Source organism: Stomoxys calcitrans, chromosome 5 (genome assembly GCF_963082655.1).
Source record: "Stomoxys calcitrans chromosome 5, idStoCalc2.1, whole genome shotgun sequence".
NCBI lineage: Eukaryota > Metazoa > Arthropoda > Insecta > Diptera > Muscidae > Stomoxys > Stomoxys calcitrans.
The window spans coordinates 18,632,462-18,650,916 of NC_081556.1; the positions used below are offsets into that span (position 1 = coordinate 18,632,462).

General features: G+C 37.5%; 1 protein-coding gene across 3 annotated transcripts in view; it reads left to right on the top strand.

Annotated features, from left to right (window-relative positions):
* Positions 1-687: 687 nt before the first annotated feature.
* Positions 688-18,455, top strand: part of LOC106084344 (guanine nucleotide exchange factor DBS) — a 39,786-nt gene continuing 22,018 nt past the window's right edge. Inside the window, exon 1 of one of the 3 annotated variants that reach the window (XM_013247960.2) lies at positions 688-783. The gene's annotated coding sequence lies outside the window, so the exon portion shown is untranslated. Of the gene's footprint in view, positions 784-17,800; positions 17,969-18,455 lie in introns of those variants that run through there. The other 2 variants (XM_013247959.2, XM_013247961.2) reach the window with 2 other exon arrangements.

An 18,455-nucleotide genomic window follows, 5' to 3' on the forward strand; every position in this document is an offset into this window, starting at 1 on the left:
AGAGGTGGTTCTCCCGTCTTAATGCTGGCGAAATTTGTGAGATACTATGTCATGCATAGAAGATATGTAAACACTCCTCACCAAAAAGTTTAAGCCCGTTAGGAAACGTCTTTAAAAAAGAGGTCGCTTATCATTGAGCTTAAAGTTAAGTCCGACAGCACACTTTGGTATGTGGGAAAATTTGTTTTTGGTAAGGGTATTGCATTAAGCAGATTTTAGCCACATTTTTTAACTAAAAAGGGGTAGTAGCGTTTAAGTAGCTATACCAACAATAGGTGAATATTTAAGGTTTTCCGCAAGGAAGATTTCTGCCCTTCGTGACCTCAAAATGTGAATTTATGGCCAAATTAATTTAAGAATTTGTCAAATATTCAAAAACCTTAAATCGAATGTACTGGCATATGGGGAGGAGAAACTATCCATTTTGCTTCTAACTTTGAAGTCATTATAATCGATACCTTTAGTTTCATATATTACTTAATCCATTAGCTCCACGTCTCATAAACGCTTTGACTAACCACATTCAGCACTCCCACCATGTGTAGGGTACACAAATCGCAGTTACTGAATTGATGACAACTTCTAAGCTGCAAAAAAAGAGTAGAAACAGGCAAAAAACACAACAACAACAACAATTAGAAATATTCGTGGAGGTCGGTTTTGTTTTGTATTCGATTAGTTAGTTTACTTCCAAATGAGTTCACAAACGGTGGTGGTACTCGCACTCGGTATTCGCATTGCATGTAACGATCGTTAAACAATAACTGCACACTAACGAAAAAGGTTAGACTTTGTACGAGACGTGCCTGGAAATGGCATGGTGGTTTTGAGTTTCTTAGATAATGTTTGAAAGTTTATATATAAATAATACAACACCTCTAGATAAATGAGTGATTAATATGTTGTTCTTTGATGTAAAATAAAACTGACAGTTCTTTCTCATTGAGGAAGAGAGAGAGAGAGAGCGAGAGATTAAGGGTGAGAGCTTTCTCAGCTTTGCATTAAAATCAAACAGTTATTTGGCACATGTCACAGACAAAGAAAATAATGGACAAGAAAGAGAGTGAGAGATAATCAGATAACATATGCTTTTGTTCCGCAAAGAAATTTAGCTTCATGCATAATAATTTATGAAATAAAGAAATATTTGATGATATAGTTTATAATGATGATATCGATGCTTTTTGAATCTTAACCACTCCTTTATTTTATTGCGAATTTGTTTATGAACTATGAAAGGGCCAAACATACTTCGAAGTGTCTAGAACATACCAAGTCAAATGTTGGTAAGCACCCTTTCTCGGGGTTTATTGTTTGATATGATAAGAAAATATTGGCACATTTATCGATAGCGCTACGTTATATAAATCGGTATTTTCATATGAGAGTTTTTTTAGATCAGTGCAGTGATTTGACTGATGGTTCTAGAGTATTAGCCAGAGTGTTATGTTGTGATTTAGAAATAGAGGTGTACACATTTATTTATATACATACGCAAAAAAATGATTCATTAGTCAGAAACGAAATTTTCGACAAGCAAACTTCGTTTTATAAAAAACATTGGTGCTCTGTTTACAAAAATGTAAGATCATTTATGATAAATTCTTGCAAAAATCTGTGATGTTTACCCACACCACTGCTTCTGGATATCCAGAAGAAAGAGAAGATAAACCCATTGATAAGTATACGGTCCGACTCAGAGTCCCATTTCATTCTGATGATGGGACAAGGAAGAATAAAGTGGCAAGGTCTTCCAGATTGCACTGGTACCGCCACTAAGGCGGAGGGCTTGCATTTCGCTGCAGAGCTAGACAACAACAAAGCAAGTTCTCGATTGTTTTATTCTGACCAAATCTGATCTGACAGTTATCAACAGGTATGGTTAAAATTCATGACATCTGTCATTTGATTTCGATGAAATTTGAAACTTTGAGTTGTTTTACCTTTCCCGGCATACGACCTAAATATATTTACATATAGCTGCCATATAGACCGATTTGCCGATTTAGGGTCCTAAGCCCATAAAAGCCGCAATTATTACCCAATTTCGATGAAAATTCAAACTTTGAGTTGTTTTACGTTTCCCGACATACGACCTAAATATGGTTCAGATGGAACGATATTTAGATATAGCTGTCATATAGACCGATCTGTCGATTTAGGGCCTTAAGCCCATAAAAGCCGCAGTTATTACCCAATTTCGATAAAATTTGAAACGGTGGGTTGTTCTAAGCCTCCCCACATCCGACCTAAATATGGTTCAGATCGAACCATATTTAAATATAGCTGTCATATAGACCGATCTGCCGATTTAGGGCCTTAAGCCCATAAAAGCCGCAGTTATCATCCGATTTCGCTGAAATTTGAAACTTTGGCTTGTTTTACGTCTCCCGGCATCGGATCTAAATATGGTTCAGATCGGACCATATTTAAATATAGCTGTCATATAGACCGATTTGCAGATTTAGGGTCTTATCTTATCGATGAAATTTGAAACTTTGGCTTGTTTTACGTCTCCCGGCATCGGACCTAAATATGGTTTAGATCGGACCATATTTAAATATAGCTGTCATATAGACCGATCTACCGATTTAGGGCCTTAAGCTCATAAAAGCCTCAGTTATCACCCGATTTCGCTGAAATTTGAAACGGTGAGTTGTTCTAAACCTCCCGACATGCGACCTAAATATGGTTCAGATCGGACTATGTTCAGATATAGCTGCCATATAGACCGATCTTCCAATTTAGGGTCTTAATTCTATAAAAAGAGGATTTATTAAACGATTTTGCTGAAACTGTGACATGTTTAAGAGTTCTCGAGACCTCAATCAAGTATGATCCAGCGCCTATTTGCATATCACAATGGATATGATAGTGGACATGTTATAAAAAAGGATGGTCAATTTATCTGAATGGATGGGGGCATACTAATTTCGTCATTCTGTTTGTAACTACTCGAAATATTTGTCTGAGACCCCATGAAGTGTATATATTCTTGATCATCGTGACATTTAATGTCGATCTAGCCATGTCCATCCGTCTGTCTGTCAAAAGCACTCTAACTTTCGAAGGAGTAAAACTAGCCGCTTTAAAATTTCCACAAATACTTCTTATTAGTGTAGATCGGTTGGGATTGTAAATGGGTCATACCGGTCCATGTTTTGATATAGCTGCCATATAAACCGATTTTGGGTCTTGACTTCTTAAGCCTCTAGAGGGTGCAACTCTTATCCGATTGGAATGAAATTTTGCACAACGTGTTTTGTTCTGATATCCAACAACTGTGCTAAATATGGCGCAAATCGGTCCATAACCTGATATAGCTGCCTTATAAACCGATCTTGGGTCTTGACCTCTTGAGCCTCTAGAGGACGCAATTTTTATCCGATTGGAATCAAATTTTGCACAACGTGTTTTGTTCTGATATCCAACAACTGTGCTAAATATGGCGCAAATCGGTCCATAACCTGATATAGCTGCCTTATAAACCGATCTTGGGTCTTGACTTCTTGAGCCTCAAGAGGGCGCAATTCTTATTCGATTGGAATAAAATTTTGCACGACGTGTTTCTCTATGACTTCCAAAAACTGTGCTAAGTATGGTTCAAATCGGTCAATAACTTGATATAGCTGCCATATAAACCTATCTTGGGTCTTGATTTATTGAGCCTCTAGAGGGCGCAATTCTAATCCTATTGGAATGAGATTTCGCACAACGTGTTTTGTTCTGATATTCAACAACTGTGCTAAGTATGGCGAAAATCGGTCCATGACCTGATATAGCTGCCTTGTAAAGCGATCTTGGGTCTTGATTTCTTGAGCCTCTAGAGGGCGCAATTCTTATCCGATTGGAATGAAAGTTTGCACGACGTGTTTTATTCTGATATTCAACAACTGTGCCAAATAAGGTTCAAATAGGTTCATAACCTGATATAGCTGCCATATAAACCGATCTGGGGTCTTGACATCTTGAGCCTCTAGAGGGCGCAATTCCTTTCCGATTTGGGTGAAATTTCGCATAACGTATTTTATTCTGATATTCAACAACTGTGGCAAATAAGGTTCAAATAGGTTCATAACCTGATATAGCTGCCATATAAACCGATCTGGGATCTTGACTTCTTGAGCCTCCAGAGGTCGCAATTATTATCCGATTGGCTTGAAATTTTGTACGACAAATCCTCTCATGACCATCAACATACGTGTTTATTGTGGTCTGAATCGGTCTATAGCCTGATACAGCTCCCATATAAATCGATCTCTCTAATTTTCTTCTTGCGCTCCAAAGGGACGCAATTCTTATTCGAATTGGCTGACATTTTACACAGGTCTCTAACATATAATTTAATTGTGGTCCGAACCGGACCATATCTTGATATCGCTCTAATAGCAGAGCAAATCTTTTCTTTTTTCCTTTTTTTTTTGCCTAAGAAGAGATGCCGGGAAAAGAACTCTACAAATGCGATCCATGGTGGAGGTTTATAAGATTCGGCCCGGCCGAACTTTGCACGCTCTTACTTGTTTTTCTTCAAGTCGATCTTCCCTAATATACTTGCAGCTCTAGGAATATTCATTTTTAGCCAAAAAGGCAAATTCCTATAAATTCCAACGGTATGGTCTCCGTTTTGGTGATAATTAAAAAAATGAAAACCATTATCACACAACCATAAATGCTCATTGTCTTGTACGGCCAGATATGGATGAACAAAAAAGCAAAGTTGTTAAGTTTTATTGTTGAGAATTTGAGAATATTTTTAAATTCAAGCCGCATGAAATTGGTTACAGCATTGTTAGTCGTCACAGCCAAGTCAGTACTTCGATTCACAAAAAAATTTAGCTTAATTAACACTTTTGCAAAACAAAGCAAAGAAAAAAAAAACAAATTGCTCATTGTATTGTTGTTGTTGTACAATTTAATGACGTTTTAGTGTATATAGCAAAAAAAAAAAAAAAGTTAACAAACTTGCTGGTTAAATAAATACAAAAATACATGCGGCGATAACCTAGCCAAGGAAAAGACATTGGGGGAAAAACTCAAGTAATGTGTGCAAATATAATTAATCTATATTTAATGTTTATCGCTAAAACAAATACAAACTCAAATACACACGCCGATAACACAAGAATAGTTTTATTACTCCCTTCCAAAAAAGAGGACACAACAAACCAAAAGACTATTTAGGTTAGACAGGAAATGGCCATATCGATAGGAGAAAGGAAATATGATGATTAGATCAACATTTTATTGGGTCTAGGAGAAGAATTTAAATTTGGCGATATATTTTGGTAGAGGAAGTCAGGTAGAAAAATTTTTCTTCATAATTTCTTTAGTTATAAAAACCTTATCTGAGTAATAAAGGTGCACATTTTTAAAAATTTCTATAAACTTCTATACATTAGCGGATGGAGGGTATACGAAATTCATTATTCCGTTTTATAACACCTCCAAATATTGATTCAAGAACCAGTAAAGTATGGCTATGTCCATCGGTCTGAATCTTGGGGCGTCAACCTCACCGAATTTATGATCATTCGTTGATCTTTGGGCCATATGTTGTAGCATTACCTTTCATGTTGCCAGAGGCATAACAACAAAATAGCTTTATGAGGTTATATACTGATTTGGACCGTATTTGGCACAGTCATTGGAAGTCATAACAGAATACCACGTGCAAAATTTCAGCCAAATCGGACAAAAATTGCGGCTTCCAGGGGCTGAAGAAGTCAAATCAGGAGAACGGTTTATATTGAAGCTATATCTAAATCTGAACCGATATGGCTCATTTGTAATCTCCAACGATCTACATCGATGTTAAGTATCTGTGCAAAATCTGAAGCGGTTAGCTTTACGCGTTCGACCTCTATCGTGATTTCGACAATAAGACGGAAGGACGGACACGGCTAGATCGACTCAGAACCCCGAAACGATCAAGAATATATATACTTTATGGGGTCTTAGACGAATATTTCGAGTTATTACAAACGGAATGACTAGATTAGTATACTCTCATCCTATGGTGGTGGGTATAAAATTGTTATACTAATTGTGTAAAATTTCAGCCAAATCGAATTAGAATTGCGCCCTTTAGGGGCTCGAGAAGTCAAGATCCCAGATCGGTTTATATGGAAGCTATATCAGGTTATGGACCGATTTGGACTATATTTGGTGCAGTTGTTAGAAGTAATAATCAAACACCTCATGTAAAATTTCAGCCAAATCGAATAGGAATTACGTCCTCTAGAGGCTCAAGATGTGGAGACCACAGAACGGCTTATATGGCAGCTATATCAAATCATGGACCGATATGGCCCATTTACAATCCCAACCGACCTACACTAATAAGAAGTATTCGTGCCAAATTTCAAGCGCCTAACTTTACTCCTTCGAAAGTTTGCGAGCTTTCGACAGACAGTCGGACGGACGGAAGGACATGGCTAGATCGACTTAAAATGTCATTACGATCAAGAACATATTGCCTATTATGTTTAGGGATTAGTCAACAGAAACATATATTAATCACTTTTGCCACTTCGATTTAGGTATCTCCAAAACATGCATACTGAACGCATCAACCGCTTCTTCTGGTGTAGAAAAACGTTGACCTTTCATTTTATTTTTTGCGTACGGGCATAAAGTGAAGTCATTTGGTGCCAAGTCAGGACTATCCTTGAATAGATGTTTTGAGTGCTCAAAAATGCAGTTGTTTGCGCCAATGTGTGAGAGCACGCATTGTCGTGGTGAAGAGTGATTCGTCTTCAGCGGTTGGTTTTCCTGATTTCTTGGTAGACAACCGACAAAGGAATGGCTGTGTACCACTCTGAATTAACTGTTCTGCCTTGTTCTAGTGGTACGATTGCGACATGTCCAGTATTTCGGAAAAACCAGGCGATCATTTGCTTAGAAGTGCTTCGTGCACGAGCAACTTTTGTTGGATTTGGCTCATTTTGAATCACCCATACAGACAACTGCTGCTTAATTTCGGGCTCATACGCGTAAATCCACTATTTATCATCTGTCACGATGTCACAGACGAGATTCGAAGCACCGCAATCGTATTTCTGGAGCATTTCTTTCTTTCCAAATAGACACGTGCCTTTTTTTTTGAGCCATTGACAAATTGTGTGGGATCCAAAGCGAACAAATTTGGTTGACGGTCAAATGTTCATGCAATATTGAATATATGCAGTGGTTGCCTCAATCTCACGATAGGTCACATGACGATCTTGCAATATAACTTGGCGCACAGCATCAATGGTTTTTGGAACAACAACTGATTTTGGACGACCTCAACGAAATCCGTCTTGGAGTGAACTACGAACTCGGTTGAATTCACCATACCATCGATAAAGACTGGTCATTGATGGAGCTTCATCGAAAATTGTAAAAAATAATCGCGCGAAAATGTTAACGATTAAATTCCATTTTTTGGGGGACATAATTCTTTTAAGTTAATGTAAACAACACAAATAGCGCTCGTATGTCAAAACGTTCTAACCTCAAAAATGTCAAGCTTTACGATAGGGCTGTCAGTTGGCAGACTGCAACACAAGGGTTGTTCAATCCTGATATATAAAAGGCAACCTCGTTCGTGTGCTAGATTTGATCAAAGTCGGGCAAGATTTAGATAAATCTCTCATATATATCTTTCATCCGATATGGCTCTTTTTAAGGCTGTAGTAGAAAATCTTACAAAGAACTATTCCACAATTTAATAGGGATGCAAAATTATAGTCTGACTAGATTGCAATAAGTTCCATGTTTAAAAAGCAGTATCTAACTTGGTGGTGTAGGTTATTATAAAGACTGCTCCGCCCGACTTTTGCTTTTAATACTGGTTTGAGATTGCATTGATAATCCTGCAATGAAGCAGAAAGATATAAGTCAGGAATTCTATGCTACTACCAAATCCCTAACTGTTTTCCATACCATACTTCTAAGTTGGTTCAAGGTTGTTATTGTGTCCCCAACTAAGTGCCAGTGTCTGTTAGGGACGAAAGCTGGGCAATGACATAGGAAGTGCTCCAACGCCTCATCATCTTCTCCATATTCCTTACACTTGCTACCACTTGTCGCACAGATTTTGCATAAGTAAGCTCGTAGTCCTATGTATCCCGTTATGATACCGTAAGCTATACTGACCTTCCTGCTACTTTCTTTCAGTAATAGACTCGTCTTCTTACCATCGGCAACGCCCCATAGGATGTTAGTAGTCACTTCGTATATGGTAAAACCTTAAGAAACTTTGTCTATGGTAAATAATGGCAAAAATTCTAAAATTCTTTTAAGCCAAAAATGTCGTGTTTACAGCAAAAGATGTTTTTATACCCAAAGGAAGATTTTTTTTGCTTAATTTTTTGCCTCTCTTCCTGTGAGCCTGTGAGTATGGCAGCGTGTGCGTATCATTTTTATACCCACCACCATAGGGGAGTAGGGGAGGGGGGACACATTTTTGCAATTTGGACCAGTTCGGTTTGGATTTGGATATAGCTGCCATATAGACCGATCTCTCGATTTAAGGTTTTGAACCCATAAAAGGCGTATTTATTGTCCGATTTTGACGAAATTTAAGAAAGGGAGTTTTGTTAGGCCCTTGGACAGCCCTCTTCAATTAGGCCCAGATCGGTACAGATTTGGATATAGCTGCCATATAGACCGATCTCTCGATTTAAGGTTGTAGACTCATAAAAGGCTCATTAATTGTCCAATTACGCCGAAATTTGGGACACGGAGTTGTGTTAGACCCTTTAATAGCCCTCTTCAATTTGGCTTTGATCGGTTCAGATTTGGATATAGTTGCCATATAAACCGATCTCTCGATTTAAGGTCTTAGACCTATAAAAGGTGCATTTATTGTCCGATTTTGACGAAATTTGGAACAGTGAGTTAAGTTAGGTTCCTCGACGTCTTTCTGCAATATGCCACAGATCGGTTCAGATTTGGATATAGCTGCCATATAGACCGATCTCTCGATTTAAGGTTTTAGACTCATAAAAGGCTAATTAATTGTCCAATTACGCCGAAATTTGGGACAGGGAGTTGTGTTAGGCCCTTCGACAGCCCTCTTCAATTTGGTTTTGATCGGTTCAGATTTGGATATAGCTGCCATATAGACCGATCTCTCGATTTAAGGTTTTAGACCCTCAAAAGGCGCAATTATTGTCCGATGTCGCCGAAATTTGGGACAGTTAGTTGTGTTAGGACCTTCGACATCCTTCTTCAATTTGGTCCAGATCGGTTCAGATTTGAATATAGCTGCATATAGATGGATCTCTCGATTTAAGGTTTTAGACCCATAAAAGGCGCAATTATTGTCCGATTTCGCCGAAATTTGGGATAGTGAGTTGTGTTAGGCCCCTCGACAATATGGCGTAGATCGGTATAGATTTGGATATTGCTGATCACATCAGTTTTGGCCCCATAAAAAAGCACATTTATAATCCGATTTCGCTGGAATTTGAAACTGTGACTTATGTTAGGCGTTTCGACATCCGTGTCGTATATGGTTCAGATCGGTCTATATTTGGATGGATGGCTACCAAAAAGACCAATATTTTGTTAAAGCTCCTTTTTTATGCCGAGTCCGAAAGGCGTGCCGCATAGCAACACCACTCTAAATTTTCTGATGTTCAGCCCCGGAATTTGAACTCAGGCGTTCACCATTATAGGCAGACAAGCTAACCTCTGCACCACGGTGGCCTCCACAAAAGAAGTTTACTTCACGAAAATCTGGTTTAACGCAAGACCTATTCATTTCACATATCATCTAAGTTAATATTGAAAAATCCATGGTTGTGTGTATTTAAGATTCGGTACGGCTGAACTTTAAGCTTCTTTTCTTGTTCTTGATTCGTTTTCTTTATTAATCGATCAGCACTCTATCAGGGCGTTTGAAAACTCATTTAATCTTTATTTTCTTTTTATACAGGAAATCAAAATTTTTTTGGCCGTAATCACATATTTGACGATAGCTCGGTTCTTAGCTGTCTACAAAGATATGGGCCATTTTTTAATGCATTATAAACAATAGCCGTTTATCTTCAAGTGCTGATTATAATGCTTTGTGATATGACCAGTTCTTCGTTTTTTGGCGATTCAATCATTAAAAGATAAAAACAATGCAACTGTTTTAGCCAAGATAGCCAAGAAGTTTTAAAGATAGCCCAAGTTTCCTATGGTAAAAATAAAATGCATGTGATTATGGTAGTGGGAGAATGCGTGTCACAAGATATGGGGTAAGCAGTGACTCACGGGCTATGGTAATGAATACGAAGAGATAGGCTTTTATTAACCCAACATCATTTGGTGTGCAACACAAGCAATTGTATTTTAATGAGCTTTAAAGCTTAGACTAGAGCAAACTACCACTCGAAATTTTTATACCCTCCACCATAGGATGGGGGCATACTATTTTCGTCATTCTGTTTCTAACACCTCGAAATATGCGTCTGAAACCCCAAAAATTATATATTTTCTTGATCGTCATGTAATTTTAAGTCCCTCCGTCCGTCCGTCGAAAGGACGCTAAATTTCGATGGAGTAGAGCTAGCCGCTTAAAACTTTGCACAAATACTTTTTATTAGTGTAGGTCGGTTGGGATAGTAAATGGGCCGATTCGGTCCATGTTTTGATATAGCTGCCATATAAACCGATCTTGGGTCTTGACTTCTTGAGCCTCTAGAGGGTGCAATTCGTGTCCGATTTGACTAAAATTTTGCACGTGGTGTTTTGGTATCACTTCCAACAACTGCGCAAAGTATGGTTCATATCGGTTCATGTTTTGATATAGCTGCCACATAAACCGATCTTGGGTCTTGACTTCTTGAGCCTCTAGCACGTAGTGTTTTGGTATCACTTTCAACAACTGTGCTAAGTATGATTCAAATCGGTTCATAATCTGGTACAGCTGTCATATAAACCGATATCGGCTCTTGACTTCTGGAGCCAATGGAGCACGCAATTCTCATCCGGTTTGGCTGAAATTTTGCATGAGGTGTTTTGTTATGACTTCCAATAACTGTGCGCAGTATGGCGCAAATCGGTCCATGTTTTGATGTAGCTGCCATATAAACCGATCTGGGTTCTTGACTTCTTGAGCCTCTAGAGGGCGCAATTGTCACTTGATTTGGCAGAAATTTTGTACAAAGGCTTCTCCCATGACCTTCAACATACGTGTCTAATATGGTCTGAATCGATTGATAGCTTGATACAGCTCCCACATAAACCTATCTCCCGATTTTGCTTCTTGAGCCCCCACAAGGCGCAATTCTTATCCGAATGAACTGAAATATTACACAATGACTTCTACAGTGTCCAGCATTCATTTATGGTCCGAATCGAACTATAACTTGATATAACTCCAATTGCATAACAGTTCTTATTCAATATTCTTTGTTTGCCTTAAAAGAGATACTGCGCATACAACTCGACAAATGCGATCCATGGTGGAGGGAATCTTTTATACCCGGCCGAACTTAGCACGCTCTTACTTGTTTTTTTTTTTCTAGATCTAAAGATTTTTGAAGAATTAATAATTTTTAATGTTATCGATTTTGACCTGTTGACAACCAGTTTTCTAGATCTAAAGATTTTTGAAGAATTAATAATTTTTAATGTTATCGATTTTGACCTGTTGACAAGCAAATTCTTCGAAATAAAGCCTAGAGGGCAACAAATGACTAATGGCAAAATAGGGGGTTATCGATTTTGACCTGTTGACAACCTGTTTGACAAGCAAATTCTTCGAAATAAAGCCTAGAGGGCAACAAATGACTAATGGCAAAATAGGGGGTCTGTGACTGCTTGAAGATTACGTTGTCTAATCTTAACTCGAGTAGTTCTATCGTTTTATTGTCACTGACTAGAATACACATATAATGTCCATGATGACAGGCTACGGTCTGAATAAAAACGAGCTACGAGGGTGCTACCAAAAGTAGACGACGTAACAAAGAAACCCGTAGGGCTTGAAACTTAAAACATATGTTTTAGAAGGTTGCCACTTTTCACGAAATTATTTATCATCCTTCTACCAACGCCATCTATATGGTAGGAACTAAAAGGTATCAGTTCCACTTGATTTAATTATGTGCTTTTGAATTATGCAGCACTTTTTTACCTCACAACTAAAGTATTGTACCAAATGATTGATGCAGGTCCAAGTTCTAACATATAAATCAAACTACGGCTGCTAATAATAAACATTCATTGAGTCATGTATTAAGCGCCTTTCAACCAAAAGCGATAAATAGGCAATAATATCAGTGCCTCCTTTGAGGCACCTATAAGGGTGGTACCAAAAGTAGACGACGTAACAAAGAAACCCGTAGGGCTGGAAACTTAAACCATATGTTTTAGAAGGTTGCCACTTATCACGAAATTATTTATCTTCCTACTACCAACGCCATCTATATGGTGGGAGCTAAAGGGTATTATTTCCACTTGATTTAATTATGTGTTTTTAAATTATGCAGCACTTTTTTACCTCACAACTAAAGTATTGTACAAAATGATTGATGCAGGTCCAAGTTCTAGCATATAACTTAAAACTACGGCTGTTAATAATAAACATTCAATGAGTCATGTATTAAGCGCCTTTCAACCAAAAGCGATAAATAGGCAATAATATCAGTGCCTCCTTTCATTTGTATGCGATTTCCATTCCTACTGTATTGTAATTCGATATGTTATTGTTTAAATTTAATTTTTAATTCATTTAATTTACAATCAAATTATACATATTTCCGTAGAAGTGTCTCCTCATTTGTATGAAAAAAGGAACCAGAAACGATAATGGAAGTTAAAAAAAAAAATAACAACCACTTTTCACTGTGACTCATTATTTCATATCAAATTCAATCAACATAATTGTTTACAACAACAGAATTAAATTCAACAAAAACAAAAATCATGGCAAACAAAAGAAATTATCAAACTAGCAAGACTTTAAATGTCTGAAAAATAAAACAAGCACACAAACAAGAGAGAGAGAGAGAGAGAGAGAGATGGGGAGAGAAAAATGTTTGCAAATGCAAATTTGCCCATGAACATTCCATTAGCAGAGAGAAAAATGTTTACATTTCAAAAAAAAAAAAAAGAATACTAGAGAGAGTAAACAAAAGGAGTACAAATTCTTACAATAAAAGAGTGAGACAGGTAAAGATCTATTGCTGGGTGAGACTGGGTGTGACGTTTTATAGCAGTTTTTATCAGTTTTAGTTGTGTGTACGCATGTCAACGATAATAAATAATTACCCAAGATGCTATTAAACGCAGCAAATTGCCACAAATTGAGATAACATTTTATTTGTATTGCTTTCTAATATCAAAATAAAAAACATGAGAGCACAAGGGCAAGATGAAATACAAAAAAAAAAATCAAAAAGAGAACGACATAAATTTCCTTAACAAAACCTTTTATACACAGGGAGTGGGTTCATTTAAATTAGGTTGTCCTCATATGAATGTAGGTCGCAGAGACCGAAATGTCTGTTACTAACTGAGACAACAAGTGATAAGAGACTCAATTCGAGTGATGGTAACTATAAAAATCCTACGATTCTACGATTCTAGAAACACAAAAATACAATGGCAAGGGTTCCCCAAGCCATGATTGTCTAATTGTCCACGTATTTTACGATATTGATACCGTCAGAAGGGCGTGGAATGGCTGATAGGTTCAACAATGCCGTGTACATCAATCAAACTAGGATAGTTTAGGTACCCTTTCTTAAAGGAAAGGGTATTTCCCATGGAAAAGGGAAGTTTTATTACACTCTGCCAAGGGAAAGGGTAGTCTCCCAAGGGAAAGGGTGGTCCACCAAGGGAATGGGTAGTTTTAGTACCCTCTTCCAAGGGAAAGGGTATTTTTATTACTATCCCCCAAGAGAAAGGGTAGATTTAGTATCCTCCCAAGGGAAAGGGTCATATTAAAAAACCCTTTCCAAGGGAAAGGGTAGGTTTAGTACCCTTTGCCAAAGGCAAAGGTGGTTTTAGTACCCTTTGCCAAAGGAAAGGGTGGTTTTAGTATACTTTCCCAATTGGAAAGATAGTTTTAGTACCCTTTCCCAAGGAAAAGAGTAGTTTTAGTAACCTTTCCCAAAGGACGGTGTAGTTTAATTACCTTTTCCTTAGTTTTAGTTTCCTTAGTTTTCCAAGGGAAAGGTTAGTTTTAGTTTTTTTTTCCCAAAGGAAAGGGCAGCTTTGGTACCCTTTGCCGAAGGAAAGGGTGGTTTAAGTACCCTTTGCTAAGGGAAAGGACAGTTTCAGTTTCGTTTCCCAAGCGAAAGGGTATCTTTTGAATCCTTTCCAAAGGAAAAGGTAGTTTTAGTACCCTTTCATAAGGGAAGTTTAAGTGACCTTTCCCAAGGAAAAGGGTAAACTTGGTAATCTATCCCAAGCAAAGCGTTAGCTTTAGTAACTTTCCCAAGGAAAACTGTAGTTTTAGTTTCGTAAAGGAAAAGGAAGTCTTTCCCAAGGGAAAGGTTAGTTTTAGTAGCCTTTCGCAAGGGAAAATTTAGTTCTATTTTCCCTTCTCAAGGAAAACGGAAGTTTTAGCATCCTTTCCCAAGGGAAGGGGAAGTTTTATTAGCTCTTCCCGCGGGAAACTACGCTTTCCTTTACCCTTTCGTAAGGGAAAGGGTCGTTTCATTACATTTTCCAAGGGAAATTGTGGTTTCTCGTGGGAAAAAGGTAGTTTTAGTACCCTTTCCCAAGAGAAAGGGAAGTTTAGTACCCTTTCCCAAGTGGTTTTTCTACCCGTTATCAAGGAAATGGGTAGTTTTAGTACCCTTTGCCTAAGGAAAGGGTAGTTTCAGTACACTTTCCTAAGTGAAATGGTAATATTAATACCCTTTCCCAAGGGAAAGAGTAGTTTTATTACCCTTTCTGAGGCGAAAGTATAGTTTTATTACACTTTCCTAAGGGAGAGGGTAGTTTTATTACCCCTTCTTAAGGAAAGGGTAGATTTATTACCTTTTCCAAGAAGAAATGGTAGTTTCCCTTCGGGAAGGTTAGTTTTATTACACTTTCCCCAGGGAAAGTGTAGTTTTAGTAGTTTAGTTTATTGCCCTTTCCCACGGCAAAGGGTAAATTGAGTAACCTTTCCCATGGTAAAGGATAGTTTTAGTACATTTTCCCAAGTGAAGGGGTAGTTTCCCTTGGAAAAGGGTAGTTTTATTACATTTCCCATGGAAACGGATAGCTTTCATACCAAGGCAGAGTGCAGTTTTAGTACGCTTTCCCAACGCAAAAAGTAGTTTTAGTACCATTTCGCTAGGAAAAGGTTAGTTTTATTACCTTATCCCAAGGGAAAGGTTAGTTTCCCGTGGGAAAAGGTAGTTTTATTACCCTTTCCCAAGGGAAAGGGTAGTTTTAGTACCCTTTCCCAAGAGAAGGAGTGGTTTTAGTACCCTTTCCCAAGAAAATGGGTGGTTTTGGTATCCGTTCTCAAGGGAACGGGTAGTTTTAGTATCCCTTTGCCAAAGGAAAGGGTAGTTTTGGTATACTTTCCCAAGGGAAATGGTAATATTAGTACCCTTTCCCAAGGGAAAGAGTAGTTTTGGTACCCTTCGTGAAGGGAAGGTGTAGTTTTATTACACTTTCTCAAGGGAGAGGGTAGTTTTATTACCCTTTTTTAAGTCAAAGGGTAGTTTTATTTCCTTTTCCCAAGGGAAAGGGTATTTTCCCTTCGGTAAGGCTAGTTTTTTTACCCTTTCCCCAGGGAAAGGATAGTTATAGTACACTTTCCCAAGGAAAAGTGTAGTTTTAGTATCCTTTCCCAAGGGAAAGAGTAGTTTTTATACCCTTTCCAAGTGAAAGGTAATTTTAGGATCCTTTTCCCAAGGGAAAGGGTAGTTTTAGTACATTTTCCCAAGGCAAAGTGTAGTTTTAGTACCCTTTTCCTAAGGGAAGGGTAGTTTTAGTACCCATTTCCCAAGGCAAAGTGTAGTGCGAGTATGCAACATACCAGTCGGTATTTGCACTGCTCTACCGATCTGGGTTCTTGACTTTTTATGCCTCTAGAGGGCGCAATTCTTATCCTATGTGGCTGAAATTTTGCACGTGGTGATTTGGTATCACTTCCAATAACTTTGCTTAGTAAGATTCAAATCGGTTCATAACCTGGTATAGATGCCATATAAACCGATCTTGCATCTTGACTTCTTCTGCTGCTAGAGGGCGCAATTCTCATCCGATTTTAATGAAATTTTGCATCAAGTGTTTGGTTATGATTTCCAACAATTGTGCTAAGTATGGTTGAAATCGGTCCATTACTTGATACATCTGCCATATGTACTGATCTTGGATCTTGACTTCTTGAGCCAATAGAGGGCGCAATTCTCATTCGATTTGGCTGTAATTTTGAACAACGGTTTCTCCCATGACCTTTTATATATTTACATGTCAAATATGGTCTGAATCGGTCTATGACCTGAAACATCGCCCATACAAACCGATTTCCCTATTTTACTTCTTGAGCCTGTAGAGGGCGCAGTTCCTATCCAATTTGGCTGAAATTTGGCATGACGTGTTTCGTTATGACTTCCAACAACTGTGCTAAGTATGGTTCAAATCGGTTCATAACCTGGTATAGTTGTCATATAAACCAATTTTGGATCCTAACCTCTTGAGCCACTAGAGGGCGCAATTATTTTCCGATTTAAATGAAATTTTGTACAACGGTTTCTCCCATGTCCTTTAATATGCATGTGTAATATGGTGTGATTCGGTCTATGGCCTGAAACAGCACCCATACAAACCGATCTTCCTATTTTACTTCTTGAGCCACTAAAGGGCGCAATTCTTACTCGAATTGGCTGAAATTTGACCCAATGACTTTTGCTATGGTCTCCAATATTCAAATTAATTATGGTCCGAATCGCAATTCTTATCTTTCATCCTTTGTTTGCCTAAAAAGAGATTCCGGGAAAAGTACTCGACAAATGCGATCCATGGTGGAGGGTGTATAAGATTCGGCCCGGTCGAACTTAGCCCGCTTTTACTTGTTTGTTGTGATTTCTTGAAGGCATAGAAGGAAGGCACTTATCAATCGATTTTTTAAACAATTTTACACTGAATGTTGTTTATGTCTCAATGTGCGCGCAAAATTTTAGCATTATCGGATGAGATTCCGTTATAGCTGCCGCATATATCTTTCATTCAATGTGCTGAGCCATTTCATCGGAAGTAGTACTACACTGGTTGGTTTAAGCTATTATAAAGTCGTTTCTGCACGACTTTTGTAGGGAAAGTACCCGGTTTCTTTACAATTTCCTATTGCTTGTGGGTCGATAACAAATAACCGATTACATATCTTTGAATGTCCGATGATCGATTAATTCTCATATAACAGTTCTATTGATTTCCTCTATCTTTGCTTTCTTTTGATTAACATTTCCGGGAATTTATTTTTATAATAATTGCCAAAACATTTTTATTAGTAAACCACAAATGTTTCAAAGGCATGACGTTTTTTTACTTTTTTTTTGTTTTAGAACAATATTTACAACCCTGATTAATTAAAAATGGCAAACCTTTACGCTAGAAGCATAATCTCTTTCAATGGTTCTACTCACTTAGGGTATTTTTCAATTGCAGCTCACTGAAAAAATATGGTCTCTGTAACGGTAGCATTTGCTGTGTGTTATCTTGCTTGGATTTACGAGCTCTCTCCCTCTCTCTCTCTCTCTCATGTTTTATTCTATCCATTTCTTACTCTCTGTTATCAGACAAACAAGTAATGCTAATGTAGATTGGTGTTTGCACGATTGAGGCAGCTGAAGCACCTAAATGTGCTGAACTGAAAAAATTCTAAATTAGTTAATTTTGAAAATTCGCGCGGTAAGCTTCGTGTGAATCAAAAGCTAAAAATAGCTTTAAGTCATTGCATTAAATTTCGTACGAAAAGAAAACAAAAATAGAATAGACAACTAATTTACATGGTCTTAAAGCTATCTATTGTAAGAAAAATGTATGTGAATTAATGAAAACAAAAAATTATAAATAATATAAATGCGTATATAACATTTCTAAAGGCATATTTATAAAGTGTCGTCACTTTGTTTCGATTTTTTTTATAACAATGTCTATAATGTGTATAAAGACAGTGAGTGCTTGGGAATTTCGATGTCAATGTTGTTCTCATAAAATATTGTATTTCAAAAAAAAAAAAAAAAAAAAAATATGAAAATAACAAAAAACGAAAACAAAGCAAAGCATTTTAAAACGTCTCAACCATAAGACAAAGTGTTTTTTAAGCATTTTATATGTTTTTTTGTTAACTAAACTTGGATATTGAAACCGAATCCTATGGTTTACTAAATAATGACAGCATTTGACAATTCAAGAACAAGTATTTAATGAATAAATGCCTATGGCGAGGTGTGCTGTTGTGTAAATTATATGGAAATATTAGCCAAAGTTGCTACTCGAGCATGTCAAGCTAATAAATATGGGGA